Source organism: Pseudophryne corroboree, chromosome 3 (genome assembly GCF_028390025.1).
Source record: "Pseudophryne corroboree isolate aPseCor3 chromosome 3, aPseCor3.hap2, whole genome shotgun sequence".
NCBI classification, from domain to species: domain Eukaryota; kingdom Metazoa; phylum Chordata; class Amphibia; order Anura; family Myobatrachidae; genus Pseudophryne; species Pseudophryne corroboree.
This window is the reverse complement of record NC_086446.1, coordinates 516,343,738-516,359,839: the sequence shown is the minus strand read 5'-3', so window position 1 is coordinate 516,359,839 and position 16,102 is coordinate 516,343,738. Positions and strand designations below refer to the sequence as shown.

General features: G+C 53.1%; 1 non-coding gene and 1 pseudogene across 1 annotated transcript; both read left to right on the top strand.

The window, feature by feature from the left end:
• The first annotated feature begins 1,550 nt into the window (after positions 1–1,550).
• Positions 1,551–1,735, top strand: LOC134899738 (U2 spliceosomal RNA). Its single transcript, XR_010173355.1, has one exon. It is a non-coding gene; the product is annotated as a U2 spliceosomal RNA (small nuclear RNA).
• A 1,264-nt stretch (positions 1,736–2,999) lies between these two features.
• On the top strand, positions 3,000–3,093 carry LOC134899820 (U2 spliceosomal RNA; annotated as a pseudogene).
• The last annotated feature ends 13,009 nt before the right edge of the window (positions 3,094–16,102 follow it).

Here is a 16,102-nt window from a genome sequence, read left to right as displayed (position 1 = left end):
GCTGGTTCACAGCTTGCTCAGAGACTATTCCACCATGGACAGCCCTGAGGAAGAAGAGGACTAAAACCCCCCTTTTTCTGCCCCCCTCCCCTTGTCCGAACCGAAAATGAGACTTTGGGACCGTGGCCCCTGCCCCCTCACTCACAATGTCTGTTGTTTTATTGATGTCTTTCTATTTATTGCCCCTCCCCTTATATGTGTCTGTCTTTTCAATAAAGCTTCGGGCTTGTGATTCACCCTCCCTCACCCCCCTACCCCCCACACCCATAGCCTTATTTACTGTTGTGTTATTGTATCGTTTAATTGCATAGTGCGGCCTGAGAACTATAGTGTAGGCTACAGGCCCGCGCCGTAGTTCTTCGACCGCACTATACAGTCTGCATCTGTGCTGTGTTTTGGCCTGTGCTGCGACACGGCACTTATGTTTGTCAAATGTAATCGTCTGTTTTTTGCAACTTTATACCAATAAAGACGCTTTTTCAATCAAAAATCTGTTCTTATCAGTGGAGAAAAACCGACCGGTTAGCCCCACTTCATGGGGGGAGTGCGAACCCCCCATGTTGTATGAGGCACGGTTCGGTGGAGATCCCGTCTGCATGGGGGAGTAATATGCCCCTATGTGGTACAGGGAGCCGCCTGGTGAAGTACCCACTGTAGAGAAACACAGGGTGGAGTACCTGTTCTTACACTAGGAGCGTGAGAGGTTCCTAGATGTGGAATGGAGAAACACCCTGTGGAGTATCTTGCCGGGGTGTGGCGGGCCCCTGGTGGAGAGTGGAGAAAAACTGGGCTGAGTATTCCTATCTTCGTGGGGCCTAAGGAACCCTCACGTTGTTTAGGAACAGCCTGGTCTAGTACCTACTCTTTTACTGGGGGTTGACCCTGGTGTAGGAGCAGTACGAAGCTTGGTCTGGCTAGAGGCCAGGAGCAGCTTAGAAGCCCGGGGTGACATGTGCCCTTGGGGTGAAAACCCCAAGGGTGCCTTAACCTGCACTGGTCCCAACCTTTGCACTTTAAGAGCACTTGCACTGTCACTTCGTCCCAACTTCTGTTGCACCACATCCTTTGCCCTGGCCTTTTGGCTAGGGCAAGGATAATTTTTTACCCCCCCCCCGGCCTTTTGGCTGGGGTCTATTTATTTATTATGCCCACATATGAGTTTTTGCACCTGCACCTGCACTTGCACAAACTTTAGCACTTTATTCGTTTTTTGGTTGTTTGTAGTATGTCACGGTCACGTTTTTTGTTGGGGTTAAGGTGAGACCCTTTTGGGCCGCCCTCTCCTCTAAAGTTGCTGAGGTCCTCTCCACGGGGGGAGGACCAGACGCAGAAATCGGTCCCCAGGGGGACGCTTCGGCCAACCCTGGGGACACCCGAGGGTTCCCCTGCGCTTCGGCAAAGGGGGACCCACAGTCCTTTTTTTCCCTCAGGGCCTTTTGGCTCTGAGGGTTTAGAGGAGTAACGGGGCCCTTCTCCTTCGGGAGAGGGTCCAAGAACCTTCGCCCCCAGCACGTTTGGTCACAGACACTGGGTGATGAAGCACCGCACCTCGGGCTTCAATAAAAAAAAAAAAAAAAAAAAATCTGTTCTTATCAGTTTAATATCTGATACGCCCCCTATCTGGGGGCCATATATTAAATGGATTTTTAGAACAGGGAGATGGAAGAAGAGCTTGCTCTGTCCACTCCACGCATTGACCCGGTATTGCAGTACCTCCGGGACCGGTGCACCTTTCCTATTCTGTATTCCAAAAATAGATGAATGCTGACTTCTCAGCTTATTCCCCAGGATTTGCAATGTTTTTTTGCCTGCTGCATTGATAAACTCTTGGATTTTGTAAGCATGCTTTTTATACTGTGTCAAAATTGTATTCAATCTTTGCTGTCTATTAAAATGTTACAATGGATGAATAAAAGCACCTGTGAACTACTGTGTGGAGTCTTATTTAGCGTCTACTTCTTGTCTCCATTGAATTCCCTCCTTCTGCACAAGACAAATTGAAACAGTTGATCAGCATTTGGATGTGAGGCCTACGTAGGCCTAATTCTTGAATGCAAACTAAGTATGAACGAAGAAGCCTTACCTCTTCGAAATGAATTCCTACATTTTTAACTTACTATCATGATCATCCTTTCGGCTGGTCTTTTCGACCTGTTCATGTTTGGAACTAATTTTTATTTTTGTGGCGGTGGTGTCCACGCTGGTTGCAGGAGGTGTGGATAGTTGCTGTTACAGGCACTAAAGGCACAAGCTCTGCAGTATGTGTATATGCTGCATCCATCTCCTGGTGTGTGTCTCCCTCAAGTGGATGTCAGTTAGCAAGCCAAGCAAATGCAGTCCATACAGCCAAGCACATTGTGACATCACGTGTGTCGCATAATGATGACATCACATGTGTCGCATCATGATGACATCATAGAGTGTGCATCATGATGACTTCACAGAGCCCTCACACTGTAGTGAAAAATTGAAATCTGCCAGGATGAACGGGTTGGTTGAAACAATCCAGATTTTAGAGACAGGAGGTTCAAGGCAGCCAGGGAACCTTCCATTGCAGAATGAATGTCCCACTGCTTAAGTGCTGAAGTGCAAGTGCATAGCATTGTGTCAATGTGATAATAAGCACGGAGCCAGCAGGGACAGACGGGACGGGCGGCAGACGTCTGGTGGGTGTGGTTGTCGGAGGCGGACCAAATGCAAATGATTGTGCATCAGCCAGCCAGTCAGTCAGTCAAGCAGCCAGCAAGACAGGAGAGGAGAGAAAACTCACGATGCAGGAGTGAGTGATGGAATGTGGTTGCGCGCGCCTGGGTGACTGCCTGCTTGTCAGTCCGGACTTCTCCTTCCTTCCTCCTCTTCTTTGCTGTCGTCGCCGCCGCCGCCAACAAAAGTCAAGTCAATCTGCAGATAGTGTGAGCGTGCGTTGGGGAGGGTGATTCTCCATGGTGGATTGTAGATCCTGTTTCGGTTGCGCCGGTCCCTCAGCCCACATTCGGGTTATCGCTTCTCGGCCTTTTGGCTAAGATCAAGTGTAGTATCTGTTCTTATCAGTGCTGCCTTGGTCTTGGCCGGAGGGTACTCGGGGGTCCTTCCCTGTGGGGGGCCCCTAGGGTAACGAGTAGGCGATTGTGTGCCTGTCTGTTTCGGTGCTACGATGGTGGGCATTAGGAATACCTTTCGGCTGCAGGTCGATATTGTGAGGAAGAGCAGTAGCAATACTTTGAGTTTCGTCATGAAGGAGATTTTGATGGGAATTGCAAAGCTGAGTTTGGATGACATTTTTTGTGTTCAAGACTTTCCTAGCACAGGTATTTATGATGTGACCTTGTACGACGACAATATTTGCTTGCCTACATTTGAGAGGATGCAGGAGTGCCAGTCTGACCCAAAGATGGATGGAATTGAAGTTATTCCCTTATTCTTGACGAATGAACGCCCAGTGATTGTACATATGTATAATCCGTACACACCCCTGGATCTGGTAAGAGCTTTTCTTTCGCATTATTGTTCTACTGTTAGAGGAGGAGTTCCACAAAAGAACATTTTTGAAGTTTTCAATGGCAAAATAAAGTTCTGGGTTAAGCTGAAGACAGATCCAGGGGGGGTTGGTGGAGTAATGCACCCACCTGCAAACTTTTCTGTGGGAGGATATCGTGGTTTTTTATTTTATCCAGGACAGCCAAAATTTTGCAGGCTATGCCTAAATTATGGGCATATGAAAGAGGAATGTCCTACTGGTAAATGTTGTAGGAATTGTAAGCAGACAGGACATGAGGCTGGAGCATGCCCTCTGCCAAGAACTTGTGATGTGTGTGGGAAGAGTGGGCATTCTGCTAGAAACTGCTTGAATGAGACCAGTGGGGATGGTGTTTTGCCGGAAGCAAGTGCTAATGCTGAGAAGGCAGATACTGCAGTTGGTTCTGGAGGTGAAAGCCTCTTAAAAGAGCAGGAAAAGCAGTCAGAAGGGGTGCAAGAAGCTGGGCAGACTGTGCAGATGGAAGAGGAAAAGGTGGAAGTAATGGAGGAAAGTCAGGTGAATGTGGAAATGACTGAGTCACCGATTTCAGATCAGTCAGAAAGTAAAGAGGAGAGAGTGGTAAAAAGAAAAGAAGAGTTGAAATCTGTGTTTGATATAAAAAGGAAAAGTGAAGTAAAAAAAGCCAAAAAGGATTTAGGAAAGATGGATTTGGAAGAATTAGATGTTTTTGCAATACCGATTGAGTTTTTTTCAAGAAGAAGGATGTCTTTGGAACATATGTTACATCAAGATTTTAAGATTTGGGATATGGATCCAAGTTTTCTTATAATACCAGAGGATTATAATCCAGAGGAGGAGTGGGGTATAGCATTTTATAGGGAAAGACGTAAACTTAAACGTAAGAAGAAGTGATTATGGTTTTCTTTTTCTCTGTTGTAAAATGGCCCCCAGGCTTATTGTTTGGGGCGTCGCTGACTGACGGTGCTACCTTGTTTCTTGGACCGACAATTGTCCTTCTCAGGGCTAAGCTGCACCCGGGCCGAGAAGCCAGAAAAATCGAAAGTCGAGACTGCGAGGAGAAGGAGAAGATCGCTTGAAGAGGGTGAAGATTTGCATCGCTCCCCAGCTACAGCAGAGGGTTAGACTTGTTTGCTCTGCCCTCTGGAGAAGATACCCCCCTCCGCCAGCAAGACTGCGTGGAGAAAAGGGACTTCGCCGGAGAAGCTCTGCAGCGCCCCCTACCTGCACTGGAGGGCTAGACTTGCTGGCTCTGCCCTCTGAAGCGACCGACCGCCTCTCCTCCTCTCGACGACAGCGCTGATCCTCCGCCCCGCCTTCTCCGCCAAAAGGATCCGTGAGTATGGCCACCGCTGCCCCAGCCGCCGTTGTTCCAGCCCCCGCTGCTCCAGCCCCAGCTGCTCCAGCCTCTGCCTCCACTCCGGCCACCCTCGCCAAGAAGAGCCAGGCCAAGACGGCGAAAAAAACCGCCAAAGCCCCCACCGGATCGGCCGCACCCAGCGCCACAACCCCCGCAGCAACACCGCCAGCGGCACCCACCCAGGTGAGCACCAAAGACAAACCGTCCCTGGAGCCCTGGATGAGATTCACCGTGGTGATGAAGTTGAAGGAGGTGGATGGACGGATGCCGGACATGACAGTGGAGACCTTTGGGAAGAAGATGATCCTGGACCAGGGCTTCTCGACCGCTGAAACCCTCAGCATCCAGAATTACCTGAAGGGGATCTTTTACGTCACCTTCGCCTCCCTTGCCATCTGCAAGAGGTACTGGGAGGCAGTGAAATCGGCGAGACCCGAATCCCCTTTCTCCCGCTTTGTGGGCAATTGCCCTATTCAAAGAGAGGAAAGGCGGGTGACGGTTTCAATGAGGAACCCACACACGCCCATCAAGGACATTGTCACCTTCCTCAGCCGGTTCTGTACCGTCAAGAAGGACCCCACAAGGGTTCTGGATGGGAACAGCTTCTGGACTGGAAAGTGGGCTGTGATCGTCGTCCTGCAAAAGGACACCTCGTGCCCAGAAGGAGTCAAGCACCTCCCACAGTGCTTCTCCCTGGGGGGATCTCAAGGACTTCTCCACTACGCCGACCAGCCACGCAACTGCAGGAAGTGCGGCGGGACGGGCCACGTGATGAAGGACTGCAAGGTCCCGGCATGCAAGAATTGCCACATGGCCAGCCATGAGACCAAAGACTGCCCCACGAGGAAAACCTGCAACCTGTGCGGCAAAGTGGACCACGTCTACAGGGACTGCCCGAGTAGGTCGAGAACCTACTCAGCTGTGGTGACCGGACGTGCCAACCCTGCCCTCAAGCTGCTGCCCTCTGCTACGCAGAAGGAAAAGAAACCGCAGGAGGGTAAGAAACCTGTCAAACCCACCCCCCTCCCATCCTCCCTCACCACCTCCCTACCCATCTCCACCAGCCCACCCCCTGCGACAGTGACTCCCATCCCTACCACTGTCGCAACCCTCCCTGACCCCTCCTCCGACTCTCCTACCCAGCCCATTGTCTCTCCCAACCCAGCCACCCCTGCCCCACCTGACCTTTCTTCCCAGGAAGATTTCCCCGCCCTCCCCTCCCCTCTTACTCCAACTGCAGGTGCCGAGAAGACACGGAACTGCAAGAGGAAGGAGCTCGACAGCCCGTCTGCGGACTCCGAATCCTCTAAGAAACTGGCGGTCGAGCTGACCCCACTGGAAGAAGAAATGGAGGAGCTGGCGGAGGCATTCAGCAGGGAGGAGGAGGAGGAGCTGGATGCCAACGCCGACGCCTTACTCGACCGGATACTGGGAGACAGCTCGCCGCTACCCGAGCAAGGGAACCTGGCATCCGATGCCGAGGAAGCCCCGCCCGACGGAGTGGTAACGTAAACGTAGAACTGTTGCCTAACCTCTCTTTTTTCCCCAACTAATGGCGTCATTTTCAATTTTCACCATTAATGTGAGGAGTATTAAGGATAAGCTTAGAAGACAGTCTGTGTTTACTTTCCTAGATAGTCAGAAATGTGATGTGTACATGTTGCAGGAATGCTCTCTTCCTTTCTCCAGGTCCTACAAACATCTGGGCAGGCAGTGGTCTCACGGCGCCTCCTATTGGTCCGGTGGGGGTGAGTGTAAGTCTGCAGGGGTCGCCATTCTTATCAGGGGGAGCCTCTTCACGCTAGATTCTGTTCAGGAGCTCGTCTGCGGCAGATTGCTGATCGTAGACGGCTCCTGGGCAGGTGAGCCTATCAGGCTTATCTGCGTGTACGCCCCCCCTTTCAAGAATGAGCGTTTGGAGCTTTTCCAGACCCTGCGACCGCAGCTCGCAACCACTAGGGCGGTAGTGATGGCAGGAGACTTCAACTGCACCATGGAGGAGGATGGACGCAGCACCAGCAACTCTACCAAGCTTGATGTGACGTCTAAACTGCTTATAGAAATGGTGACCGAAGCATCACTGCGGGACGCTATGGGCTCCATGGGGTCCGGCTCCGTGAATTATACATGGAGCCGCCCCGATGGCTCTGTGCGTTCCCGCATTGACTTTGTGTTTACCTCTAGAACAGTGAAACAGACGAGGCATTCTATGGTCCCCTGCTTCTTCTCAGACCACAGGGCCATTCTCTTCCAAGGAGTCCTGGGTAGCGGTTTTTCACCTGGCCCAGGCTCCTGGAAGTTGAATTGTGCCCTACTGGAAAGAGAGGACGTGCTGGCGGAGCTGAAGGATGCCTACATCACATGGAAAAATGACAAATGTTACTTTGAATGTATGAGCGACTGGTGGGAATATGCTAAGGCTAACATTCGCAGTTTCTTTCAGGTCAAAGGGAGACAACAGGCGTGCGACCGAAAGAGGAACTTCAAGAGGCTGCAGAGACTTCTGCAGTCCCTGCTGGACCTCCAACGGTGCGGCTGGGACGTGAGAGACGAGCTGGAGGAGACCAAAGGGGGCCTGAAAGGGCACTTTGAGGAGGAATCCAGACGTATCGTCTTCCGTTCCAAGGTGGAGAACCTTGAGAAGGACGAGAAATGCAACTCTTTCTTTTTCAGGAAACTCCACTCTGGCCACACGCCCCTGACTGAGCTGCGAGATGAGGCCGGCATCCCCAGACAGGGGAAGGAGGGCGTGATGAAAGTCGTCCGCGACTACTACAGCGACCTCTACTCCCCTAAGACCACAGACAGCGAGGAGGCTGATAAGTTCCTGTCAGGTATCACTAACACCGTTGATCCTGCAGGTAAAGCCGCCCTGGATGCTCCCTTGGCGTTGGAGGAGTTGCACTCTGCCGCCAAATCCTTTAGGCAGGGCAGGACCCCGGGCAGTGATGGTCTCCCAGCAGAGCTCTACGTAGCGCTGTGGGACCTCATTGGACCGGACCTGCTCGAGCTGTACGGGGAGATGGTGGTGGAGGGCAAAATGCCCCCATCGCTGAGGGAGGGAATGATCACGATCTTGTATAAGCGTAAGGGGGAGAGATGTGAGCTGAAAAATTGGAGGCCCATCTCTCTCTTAAACGTGGACTACAAGATCCTCGCCAAGGTGCTCGCCAACAGGCTGAAGGCTGTCATCGGACAGATCATTCACCCGGACCAGACCTGCGCCATCCCTGGTCGCAGGATTGCAGACAGCCTCGCCCTCCTCAGAGACACGGTCCATTACATCAAGGATCGGAACGTGCACGCGGCCCTGGTCAGTCTTGATCAGGAGAAGGCCTTTGATCGTGTCTCACATGAGCTGATGGGCAGGGTTCTGCATAAATTTGGCCTCGGTAAAATGTTTTGTACGTATGTTAACCTGATGTACCTTGATATCCACAGCTCGGTGCTGGTGAACGGCTGGAAGACTGACCCCTTTAACATCTTGTCCGGGGTCAGACAAGGCTGCCCTCTTTCACCTCTTCTTTTTGTTTGTGTTATAGAGCTCATGGCTGTATGCATCAGACGGAATCCAGAGATCAGAGGGATCGCCGCACCGGGTCGTGACCGACGAGAGGCCAAGTGTTCGCTGTACATGGATGACGCCACTGTCTTCTGCGCGGATCACCGTTCGGTGACAGCACTCGTCCAGACCTGCGAGAACTTCGGCCGAGCCTCAGGGGCTAAAGTCAACTGCGGGAAGTCAGAGGCTATGCTCTTCGGAAAGTGGCACCTGTCATCCTCTGCACCATTTCCTTTCACCATCAAGCCCGACTTCATCAAGATTCTCGGAGTCTGGTTCGGCGGCGAGGGTGCAGCCCTGAGATGTTGGGACGAGAGACTGGCGACTGTTCGCCAAAAGATTGGATTGTGGAGCCTCAGAGATCTTACCATCGAGGGGAAATCACTTGTGCTGCGCAACGAGATTCTTCCCGTTCTGCAGTACACCGCGCAGGCCTGGCCACCACTGGCAACCGTCTGCAGGGCCATCACACGGGCAGTGTTTCACTTCATCTGGGGCTCCAAGATGGACAGAGTAAAGCGATCAGTTATGTACAAGGAGCCCCTCAAGGGTGGGAAGGGTATCCCAGATATCCCAACCATGCTCCGAGCCTTCTTCGTGTGTAACTGCATCCGCAGGACAATGTACGAGAACTTGAACGATTCTGCAGGAAACTCCATGTCCCGTTTCTTCCTCCTGCCTCTTTGGAGGAATCTCGGCTGGGACAAATGGGACAGCTCCATCCCTTACAACTGGAACACCCCGTGGTTCTACCTGGACGTGTCCAAGTTCGTGAGGGAACACCAACTGGAGGGAGTTAAACCTGACTTATGGAAATCGAGGACGATCTACAAGCTCATCAGAGCCAAAGACGATTTAGAGCCGATTCCGGGGCTCCCTTCAGCGACTGCCAAACAGGTCTGGGAGAATGTGGCCTCAAAAAGGCTCACAAACAGACACAAAGACCTGTCGTGGATGGCCATCCAAGGAGGCTTGCCCCTCCGGTCATTCATGCACTCCCGGAACCTGTGCAGGTACAGACATTGCCCCAGGTGCATCATACACGAAGAAACATCTATGCACCTGTTTTGGGACTGTGCCTGGGCCCAGTTGTTGTTGGACGCCCTGGAAAACGAACTGAAAAACTCTGTGCCAAGGAACTGTCTCACGTACCATTCGGTACTCTACGGACTATTCCCTGGCACCCACACCGTTGGGGCGATCCAGGAAGCCTGGCGCCTTATGAACTGTGTTAAGGACGCTTCGTGGCTTGCCAGGAACCGCCTCATTCTGAGGAGGGAGAGGATGTCTATCCAGGACTGTTGCAGGCTGGTTCACAGCTTGCTCAGAGACTATTCCACCATGGACAGCCCTGAGGAAGAAGAGGACTAAAACCCCCCTTTTTCTGCCCCTCTCCCCTTGTCCGAACCGAAGATGAGACTTTGGGACCGTGGCCCCTGCCCCCTCACTCACAATGTCTGTTGTTTTATTGATGTCTTCTATTTATTGCCCTTCCCCTTATATGTGTCTGTCTTTTCAATAAAGCTTCGGGCCTGTGATTCACCCTCCCTCACCCCCCTACCCTCCACACCCATAGCCTTATTTACTGTTGTGTTATTGTATCGTCTAATTGCATAGTGCAGCCTGAGAACTACGGTGTAGGCTACAGGCCCGCGCCGTAGTTCTTCGACTGCACTATACAGTCTGCATCTGTGCTGTGTTTTGGCCTGTGCTGCGACACGGCACTTATGTTTGTCAATGTATTCGTCTGTTTTTTGCAACTTTATACCAATAAAGACGCTTTTTCAATCAAAAATCTGTTCTTATCAGTTCACGCTGACTGACGGTGCTACCTTGTTTCTTGGACCGACAATTGTCCTTCTCAGGGCTAAGCTGCACCCGGGCCGAGAAGCCAGAAAAATCGAAAGCCGAGACTGCGAGGAGAAGGAGAAGATCGCTTGAAGAGGGTGAAGATTTGCATCGCTCCCCAGCTACAGCAGAGGGTTAGACTTGTTTGCTCTGCCCTCTGGAGAAGACACCCCCCCTCCGCCAGCAAGACTGCGTGGAGAAAAGGGACTTCGCCGGAGAAGCTCTGCAGCGCCCCCTACCTGCACTGGAGGGTTAGACTTGCTGGCTCTGCCCTCTGAAGCGACCGACCGCCTCTCCTCCTCTCGACGACAGCGCTGATCCTCCGCCCCGCCTTCTACGCCAAAGGACCCGTGAGTATGGCCACCGCTGCCCCAGCCGCCGCTGTTCCAGCCCCCGCTGCTCCAGCCCCAGCTGCTCCAGCCTCTGCCTCCACTCCGGCCACCCTCGCCAAGAAGAGCCAGGCCAAGACGGCGAAAAAAACCGCCAAAGCCCCCACCGGATCGGCCGCACCCAGCGCCACAACCCCTGCAGCAACACCGCCAGCGGCACCCACCCAGGCGAGCACCAAAGACAAACCGTCCCTGGAGCCCTGGATGAGATTCACCGTGGTGATGAAGTTGAAGGAGGTGGATGGACGGATGCCGGACATGACAGTGGAGACCTTTGGGAAGAAGATGATCCTGGACCAGGGCTTCTCGACCGCTGAAACCCTCAGCATCCAGAATTACCTGAAGGGGATCTTCTACGTCACCTTCGCCTCCCTTGCCATCTGCAAGAGGTACTGGGAGGCAGTGAAATCGGCGAGACCCGAATCCCCTTTCTCCCGCTTTGTGGGCAATTGCCCTATTCAAAGAGAGGAAAGGCGGGTGACGGTTTCAATGAGGAACCCACACACGCCCATCAAGGACATTGTCACCTTCCTCAGCCGGTTCTGTACCGTCAAGAAGGACCCCACAAGGGTTCTGGATGGGAACAGCTTCTGGACTGGAAAGTGGGCTGTGATCGTCGTCCTGCAAAAGGACACCTCGTGCCCAGAAGGAGTCAAGCACCTCCCACAGTGCTTCTCCCTGGGGGGATCTCAAGGACTTCTCCACTACGCCGACCAGCCACGCAACTGCAGGAAGTGCGGCGGGACGGGCCACGTGATGAAGGACTGCAAGGTCCCGGCATGCAAGAATTGCCACATGGCCAGCCATGAGACCAAAGACTGCCCCACGAGGAAAACCTGCAACCTGTGCGGCAAAGTGGACCACGTCTACAGGGACTGCCCGAGTAGGTCGAGAACCTACTCAGCTGTGGTGACCGGACGTGCCAACCCTGCCCTCAAGCTGCTGCCCTCTGCTACGCAGAAGGAAAAGAAACCGCAGGAGGGTAAGAAACCTGTCAAACCCACCCCCCTCCCATCCTCCCTCACCACCTCCCTACCCATCTCCACCAGCCCACCCCCTGCGACAGTGACTCCCATCCCTACCACTGTCGCAACCCTCCCTGACCCCTCCTCCGACTCTCCTACCCAGCCCATTGTCTCTCCCAACCCAGCCACCCCTGCCCCACCTGACCTTTCTTCCCAGGAAGATTTCCCCGCCCTCCCCTCCCCTCTTACTCCAACTGCAGGTGCCGAGAAGACACGGAACTGCAAGAGGAAGGAGCTCGACAGCCCGTCTGCGGACTCCGAATCCTCTAAGAAACTGGCGGTCGAGCTGACCCCACTGGAAGAAGAAATGGAGGAGCTGGCGGAGGCATTCAGCAGGGAGGAGGAGGAGGAGCTGGATGCCAACGCCGACGCCTTACTCGACCGGATACTGGGAGACTGCTCGCCGCTACCCGAGCAAGGGAACCTGGCATCCGATGCCGAGGAAGCCCCGCCCGACGGAGTGGTAACGTAAATGTAGAACTGTTGCCTAACCTCTCTTTTTTCCCCAACTAATGGCGTCATTTTCAATTTTCACCATTAATGTGAGGAGTATTAAGGATAAGCTTAGAAGACAGTCTGTGTTTACTTTCCTAGATAGTCAGAAATGTGATGTGTACATGTTGCAGGAATGCTCTCTTCCTTTCTCCAGGTCCTACAAACATCTGGGCAGGCAGTGGTCTCACGGCGCCTCCTATTGGTCCGGTGGGGGTGAGTGTAAGTCTGCAGGGGTCGCCATTCTTATCAGGGGGAGCCTCTTCACGCTAGATTCTGTTCAGGAGCTCGTCTGCGGCAGATTGCTGATCGTAGACGGCTCCTGGGCAGGTGAGCCTATCAGGCTTATCTGCGTGTACGCCCCCCCTTTCAAGAATGAGCGCTTGGAGCTTTTCCAGACCCTGCGACCGCAGCTCGCAACCACTAGGGCGGTAGTGATGGCAGGAGACTTCAACTGCACCATGGAGGAGGATGGACGCAGCACCAGCAACTCTACCAAGCTTGATGTGACGTCTAAACTGCTCATAGAAATGGTGACCGAAGCATCACTGCGGGACGCTATGGGCTCCATGGGGTCCGGCTCCGTGAATTTTACATGGAGCCGCCCCGATGGCTCTGTGCGTTCCCGCATTGACTTTGTGTTTACCTCTAGAGCAGTGAAGCAGACGAGGCATTCTATGGTCCCCTGCTTCTTCTCAGACCACAGGGCCATTCTCTTCCAAGGAGTCCTGGGCAGCGGTTTTTCACCTGGCCCAGGCTCCTGGAAGTTGAATTGCGCCCTACTGGAAAGAGAGGAGGTGCTGGCGGAGCTGAAGGATGCCTACATCACATGGAAAAATGACAAATGTTATTTTGAATGTATGAGCGACTGGTGGGAATATGCTAAGGCTAACATTCGCAGTTTCTTTCAGGTTAAAGGGAGACAACAGGCGTGCGACCGAAAGAGGAACTTCAAGAGACTGCAGAGAAATTTGCAGTCCCTGCTGGACCTCCAACGGTGCGGCTGGGACGTGAGAGACGAGCTGGATGAGACCAAAGAGGGCCTGAAAGGGCACTTTGAGGAGGAATCCAGACGTATCGTCTTCCGTTCCAAGGTGGAGAACCTTGAGAAGGACGAGAAGTCAAATTCTTTCTTTTTCAGGAAACTCCACTCTGGCCACACGCCCCTGACTGAGCTGCGAGATGAGACCGGCATCCCCAGACAGGGGAAGGAGGGCGTGATGAAAGTCGTCCGCGACTATTACAGCGACCTCTACTCCCCTAAGACTACAGACAGCGAGGAGGCTGATAAGTTCCTGTCAGGTATCACTAACACAATTGATCCTGCAGGTAAAGCCGCCCTGGATGCTCCCTTGGCGTTGGAGGAGTTGCACTCTGCCGCCAGATCCTTTAGGCAGGGCAGGACCCCGGGCAGTGATGGTCTCCCAGCAGAGCTCTATGTAGCGCTGTGGGACCTCATTGGACCGGACCTGCTCGAGCTGTACGGGGAGATGGTGGTGGAGGGCAAAATGCCCCCATCGCTGAGGGAGGGAATGATCACGATCTTGTATAAGCGTAAGGGGGAGAGATGTGAGCTGAAAAATTGGAGGCCCATCTCTCTCTTAAACGTGGACTACAAGATCCTCGCCAAGGTGCTCGCCAACAGGCTGAAGGCTGTCATCGGACAGATCATTCACCCGGACCAGACCTGCGCCATTCCTGGTCGCAGGATTGCAGACAGCCTCGCCCTCCTCAGAGACACGGTCCATTACATCAAGGATCGGAACGTTCACGCGGCCCTGGTCAGTCTTGACCAGGAGAAGGCCTTCGATCGTGTCTCACATGAGCTGATGGGCAGGGTTCTGCATAAATTTGGCCTCGGTAAAATGTTTTGTACGTATGTTAACCTGATGTACCTTGATATCCACAGCTCGGTGCTGGTGAACGGCTGGAAGACTGACCCCTTTTCCATCTTGTCCGGGGTCAGACAAGGCTGCCCTCTTTCACCTCTTCTTTTTGTTTGTGTTATAGAGCTTATGGCTGTATGCATCAGACGGAACCCAGAGATCAGAGGGATCGCCGCACCGGGTCGTGACCGACGAGAGGCCAAGTGTTCGCTGTACATGGATGACGTCACTGTCTTCTGCGCAGACCAGCGTTCGGTGACAGCACTCGTCCAGACCTGCGAGAACTTCGGCCGAGCCTCAGGGGCTAAAGTCAACTGCGGGAAGTCAGAGGCTATGCTCTTCGGAAAGTGGCACCTGTCATCCTCTGCACCATTTCCTTTCACCATCAAGCCCGACTTCATCAAGATCCTGGGAGTCTGGTTCGGCGGTGAGGGTGCAGCCCTGAGATGTTGGGAAGAGAGACTGGCGACTGTTCGACAAAAGATTGGATTGTGGAGCCTCAGAGAACTTACCATCGAGGGGAAATCACTTGTGCTGCGCAACGAGATTCTTCCCGTTCTGCAGTACACCGCGCAGGCCTGGCCACCACTGGCAACCGTCTGCAGGGCCACCACAAGGGCAGTGTTTCACTTCATCTGGGGCTCCAAGATGGACAGAGTAAAGCGGTCAGTTATGTACAAGGAGCCCCTCAAGGGTGGAAAGGGTATTCCGGATATCCCAACCATGCTTCGAGCCTTCTTCGTGTGTAACTGCATCCGAAGGACAATGTACGAGAACTTGAACGATTCGGCAGGAAACTCTATGTCCCGTTTCTTCCTCCTGCCTCTTTGGAGGAATCTCGGCTGGGACAAATGGGACAGCTCCATCCCTTACAACTGGAACACCCCGTGGTTCTACCTGGACGTGTCCAAGTTCGTGAGGGAACACCAACTGGAGGGAGTTAAACCTGACTTATGGAAACCGAAGACCATCTACAAGCTCATCAGAGCTAAAGACGATTTGGAGCCGATTCCGGGGCTCCCTTCAGCGACTGCCAAACAGGTCTGGGAGAATGTGGCCTCTAAAAGGCTCACAAACAGACACAAAGACCTGTCGTGGATGGCCATCCAGGGGGGCCTGCCCCTCCGGTCATTCATGCACTCCCGGAACCTGTGCAGGTACAGACATTGCCCCAGGTGCATCATACACGAGGAAACATCTATGCACCTGTTTTGGGACTGTGCCTGGGCCCAGTTGTTGTTGGACGCCCTGGAAAACGAACTGAAAAACTCTGTGCCAAGGAACTGTCTCACGTACCATTCGGTACTCTACGGACTATTCCCTGGCACCCACACCGTTGGGGCGATCCAGGAAGCCTGGCGCCTTATGAACAGTGTTAAGGACGCTTCGTGGCTTGCCAGGAACCGCCTCATTCTGAGGAGGGAGAGGATGTCTATCCAGGACTGTTGCAGGCTGGTTCACAGCTTGCTCAGAGACTATTCCACCATGGACAGCCCTGAGGAAGAAGAGGACTAAAACCCCCCTTTTTCTGCCCCTCTCCCCTTGTCCGAACCGAAGATGAGACTTTGGGACCGTGGCCCCTGCCCCCTCACTCACAATGTCTGTTGTTTTATTGATATCTTCTATTTATTGCCCTCCCCCTTATATGTGTCTGTCTTTTCAATAAAGCTTCGGGCCTGTGATTCACCCTCCCTCACCCCCCTACCCTCCACACCCATAGCCTTAATTACTGTTGTGTTATTGTATCGTCTAATTGCATAGTGCAGCCTGAGAACTACGGTGTAGGCTACAGGCCCGCGCCGTAGTTCTTCGACTGCACTATACAGTCTGCATCTGTGCTGTGTTTTGGCCTGTGCTGCGACACGGCACTTATGTTTGTCAATGTTACCGTCTGTTTTTTGCAACTTTATACCAATAAAGACGCTTTTTCAATCAAAAATCTGTTCTTATCAGTTCACGCTGACTGACGGTGCTACCTTGTTTCTTGGACCGACAATTGTCCTTCTCAGGGCTAAGCTGCACCCGGGCCGAGAAGCCAGAAAAA